The 5,251-nt window shown below is 31.9% G+C and overlaps 1 long non-coding RNA gene across 3 annotated transcripts; it reads left to right on the forward strand.

Moving 5' to 3' along the window:
* Positions 1-573: 573 nt before the first annotated feature.
* Positions 574-4,304, forward strand: LOC148573288 (uncharacterized). Of its 3 annotated transcripts, XR_015904874.1 has the most exons (4): positions 730-1,320; positions 2,834-3,035; positions 3,359-3,591; positions 3,997-4,304. It is a non-coding gene; the product is annotated as an uncharacterized LOC148573288 (long non-coding RNA). The 3 variants fall into 3 exon arrangements; XR_015904873.1 differs by having other exon boundaries at positions 750-1,320; positions 3,359-4,304; XR_015904872.1 differs by lacking the exons at positions 3,359-3,591; positions 3,997-4,304 and having other exon boundaries at positions 574-1,320; positions 2,834-3,191.
* The last annotated feature ends 947 nt before the right edge of the window (positions 4,305-5,251 follow it).

Here is a 5,251-nt window from a genome sequence, read left to right on the forward strand (position 1 = left end):
ATAATAATAATAATAATTAATTTCTTTAGTTATAAATAACGATTTATAATAATTAATTTATTACAAAACACGTGTATAATCTTAATAAACATTACCACTACAATAAATTTATTAACAACGATTAATATTAATTATTTTATTATCATACCTGCAGCTTTTTTTTAAAATTAATCTATTAATAACAATAATTAATTTATTATAATATATCTTAATAAAAATTATTATTACACTAATTTCTAACATTATCATCATAATAAATGATTAATCTCTAAGATTATTACTATTATTTTAATTAAATCAAAATATTTAAAAATTATTTCTATACTAATTTCTAACATTATCACTATAATAAACTACTAATCTCTAACATTATTACTATTGTTTTAATTAAGTCAGAATATTTAAAAATTATTAACATTATCACTATAATAAACTACTAATTTCTAACATTATCACTATTATTTTAATTAAATTAAAATAATTAAAAATAAAAAACTTACATAATTAGGATGATTAAGATAATTAGTAATGTGAAGTTTAGAATGATTGACGTCTTTTATTCTCCTTTTTCTTAACATTGTTAAAGACTAGTGGTCCAAATTTTTTTTTTCACCTGCTCATGCATCAATAGAGGCTGAAAGTGATCGAAGGGTGAGGGTGGAGTTTGAAGAAGAAGCACGAAAGTGAAATGAGAAGCTCTATTATCTTCAGATGGTGTATACAACAATATGACTCGGGTTCGTGCATGTTCGACGCGTGGTTTGGAGCACAAATTAGACGATTTGATTTGTGTACCTGTTCAGCCGCTAATCAAATCGTTCGATTACTGTTCTTTAAATTGGACCTGTTCGATTTTTTTATCCTAGCCGTAGCACTACAATGAAGTACCCTGCAACCCCATAATCCGGTTATACACCATCTTTCACCCAATATCAAAAATAAAAAAAAAGTGTATAAATTCGATCTCTATCTCCTATCAACGTTAAAATTAGAAACGGACGTTAGTGCCAAGTGCTGATGTGGCGACTGAGTTGTGAAATTCCAAAAATGCTCTTATTAACCAAGGTATTGATTTTCTAACTTCTTCCCTCGTAATTTCGTTCATCTTCTCCTCTCCATTGAGGAATATGAAGAGAGGGGATCTGAAAACCCCTATGTGAAACAGTGAGAGCAACATGCGAGATGAAGGGTGAGAGAAGGAGCGCAGGTTTCGCCACCTCCAATCGAAACGATGACGCTGCGACTGTACGGAAAGCTTCGACGACAGCGGCGTTGTTGGAGTTCCTCTCTTGGCGGGTCAGGGCTTTTCCATCGGGTCAGGTAACAGTTTCATTTACTCCATTTTCGTGCGTCTGTAGGATGCTTCTGGTAGTTCGTTATTTGTGGGCTATATTTTATTTTTTTAAATTTTGTGGTTGACATGTCCGATTGCAATATGCTATGATTGACGGTTTGTGGGCTTTTGATGGAGTTAGTTAGTCTTCTTTATTGTTACGGAGTTTGGTTTAGGTTTTGGTACACATGAAAGGTTGCTAAATTTGGATGAATTCAGTGTTAGGGTTCATCACAGGGGGAGGTTCAGTCATGGTAATGGGTTTATGTGAGTATGTAAATAGTGAAAAGATAATGGTAGATTGGTGTGTCTGAGATAAATGAAATTTATTAGAGGTTTATGACATGCTTGAAAAACCTGGGTACCTTGCTGAGAATATTGTTGTATTGTGGTTTAAGGATGTGGGCTCTGAGTTGGATGAAGAGTTGAAACAATCGAAGAGAGATGGAGATGTGATGGATATGGAAAACATGGGAGTTAAAAAAAGGGTTGTTGATTTATACATAGTTGTAAGAATCTAACTGATAATTAAATGGGTCAGATTATTAGTTTACTGGTTTATTAGTTTAATCAATAAATTATTGGTTAAATTGATAAAATCGGTCTACTTAAATAAAAAATATAAAATAATAAAAAATTTAAAATATATATCTTTACTCTTTACCAGCATTTTAAAAACAATCAAATTTCAAATTTTAAAGACAACTAATATAAAAATAAACATAAAATTAGTTTTTTTTTTTTTACCAAAGATAGGAGACTCGAACCCGCAACCTCTTAATTGAATATGGGGAAACTATGCCATTTGAGTTATAACTCGTTAGCGACATAAAATTAGTTAGTACTTCTACAATAGTATCTTAATTTGACACAATAAAAATAACAATCCATAATATTAATAAACTTTAGTACTAGTATCAAAATAGATAATTTTAATCACAATACTAACATTGAAATAGATAAAGTAGATTAATAATTTTTTAGTAAAATTTATATTTTTATTAATAAAGGTATATAATTAAAAATATAATTAATTTAAAAAATAAAAAATATAAAATTAAAATTAAATTAAATATCTATAAAATTATTTAATTCAAAAATTACTATATAATTAATTAGTATTTGTCATATATAACATTGAGAAGCACAATGACAGAGTGCCATTAAGACTTAAGAGACATTGCAACCAAGAGGTTCCTTGTTCGATTTAAAATTTTGGAATTTTCCAAAATAACACAAGTTAACAGGTGGACAAGTGATGCGCTGGAGGATCGTAGAGTGCACAGTTACCAAATCAAACTGGTTGGACCAATTTTTGCCGGTTCATGCCGGTTTTCATTTTTAAACAGTCCAAAAACAAACCAAACATATTAATGATCCGATTCATTAGATTTTCAGTCGAACCGATCAGTTTTGTTTGGTTTTTGACAACTATGGATTTATATGTTGTGCACACTACGTCAGTGGCTGATGACTTTTATTATGATATTGGATTCATAGATATTGGGGACGGGAGTAATGTTGCTGGCAATGATATGGAGATTAATGGGGCCAATGTGAATGCTGATTTTGGCCAAGTGATTTTGAAGACACCCTGCGGAGGATAGCCCTTAGTTGCTATTGGATGGGATCCAAATGATCAGATGTTGCCCTTTGCATATGTCGTTGTGGAGGCTGAAACAAGCATTCAGCATTATTAAATGTACTTTTATGTCTTACCAGCAAAACTGCATTTTTTATTAATTCTTGTTTGTGAAATTATGAATCTATCACTATTGTTTGTTAAATTATGAATCTACCACTACTGTTTGTTAAATTATAAATCTGCCCCTACTGTTTATTAAATTATGATTTCTGCTAATGTTGTTTGTTAAATTATATTTCTGCCATTGCTATTTGTTAAATTATACTTCGGCCACTACTGCTGGTTGTTAAATTATAATTCTGTCACTGATCTTTGTTAAATTATGAATCTGCCACTGCTATGTTAAATGCACTAATAAGTCTTGTGAATTTGTTATGCAGGATTTGGTACCAACTTTTGAGCAGTTACTTTTAGGTGTAGATAATAGGTTTTGTATGAGACACTTCTATGCCAACTTTAGAAAGAAGTTTTTGGGTCTGAACCTTAAACAAAAAAATGGGGCAGGCATGTAAATCTACTTATCTTGCAGCATGGGAGTCTAGGATAAAGGAAATCCAAGCCATCAATGAGAAAGCCTATAGACATTTGATCAAAATCTGCCCTAAATATTGGTGTAAGTCAAGGTTTAAACTTTATCCAAAATGTGACACTGTAATTATGAGAGCTTTAATAATACAATAGTTGAGTCTAGAGAGAAATCTATAATCACTATGTTAGAAGAAATTAGAGTTTATTTGATGAAATGATGGGCTGAAAATAGGACAAACATTGAGAGGTATAAAGATGACATTATGCCTAGGATTAAGATAAGGTTACAAAAGAAAATTGATGCTTCTAGGTGGTGGTTTCCTGTCCCTGCTGGAATATGTAAGTCTGAGGTGATTAGGGGTAGAGATAAATTTGTTGTTGACCTAGTTAGGCGGGAATGTTCGTGTAGAATGTTTCAGTTGACTGGTTTGCCATGTTAGTATGCTATTAGTGCCATTATTCTCAAGAAATATGTTGATGGGTGTCACAGGAGAGGATTTTATGTCGCATGCTACACTCCAATGATTAATCCTTGTAATGGACACATGATGTGGGAGCAAACTCGGTATCCTAATGTGTTGCCCCCACCATATAAAGTTCCTATTGGGAGACCCAAGAAAAATAGAGCACGAGGAGAAGATGAAGTACCCCAACGCCCCATCAATTCCAAGGTTGGGTTACAACAAAAATACTCTTATTGTCTTAAACTTGGTCAAAACAAGCGAGGTTGTCCTATTAGAATTAAAATTGTAAGGTTTTTTTTTTCCATTAAGTTTAATTTACTATCTTCCAAATAAATCTTGTTTACTCTTCTTTGTTTGGTTAATGGTAATGACAGTAGACTAGCACCGTAAGGGCAAACCCTACGAGGACCAATTCAAGCAAACCAATTGCAAGCACGTCAAACCAGCAAATCGAATCCACAAAAAAAAAAAAAAAACAGACACAAATGCGCAATCGAAGAAACATTACTACTACTTCTTACATCTCTCTCGCTAAACTAATACTATCATCTCTCTCAGCACTATTTAGGTTCCATTCCTAAACCATGAAAAAAACACACAAAAATAATGCTCTATCCCAACACTGCAAGAGCAGTAAAAATCGATAGTTTGCATTTAGCATATATAAGACTTGGTTTGCTTGTATTGCTGCTTCTCTATCTGCCCAAGCAAAAAAAGTGCATCCCTTTTCAATATGAAACATAAACACCAAGAACATGAAGAATTCCATAAGCCCGTATCAAAATACAAGTTAAACAGTATACTTACATTATAATATATAAAAACACAGAATCTGCATTCTGGATTCTCTGCTGTCTTCGACCACCTCAAAATAGGGGCTCCCCACAATTGCAGGTAAGTTTTGCTCGTCACCTACTTTTTCTTTGTGATGACGTTGAACTCTAAGAAGCCATAATAATTTAGAATTTCAGTTTCTTGTTTTAGGAAGAAGCACGACGAAGATACAAGGTGGGACTAGGGTTCAGATTTGGGTTTTTTATATTTTTTTACAAAAAATTTAAAAATAAGTTAAAATAATTTTATTTGCCTAGTCACCCATTAGAGGTCTCGTCAGAGTTTCAGATTATCAGTTCACTAATATCCATTTTTAATTTTAACGTTGATAGGAGACAGTGACAGAATTGGTGCAATTCGAAAACTTTATGCATAAAATTGAAATAAATTAAAATTTGGAAGTATTTTTAAAATTTTTTACAAATATTAGGATAAAAGTAATGCTTT

Source organism: Arachis ipaensis, chromosome B2 (genome assembly GCF_059453495.1).
Source record: "Arachis ipaensis isolate K30076 ecotype BB chromosome B2, ASM5945349v1, whole genome shotgun sequence".
Taxonomy (NCBI): Eukaryota; Viridiplantae; Streptophyta; class Magnoliopsida; order Fabales; family Fabaceae; genus Arachis; species Arachis ipaensis.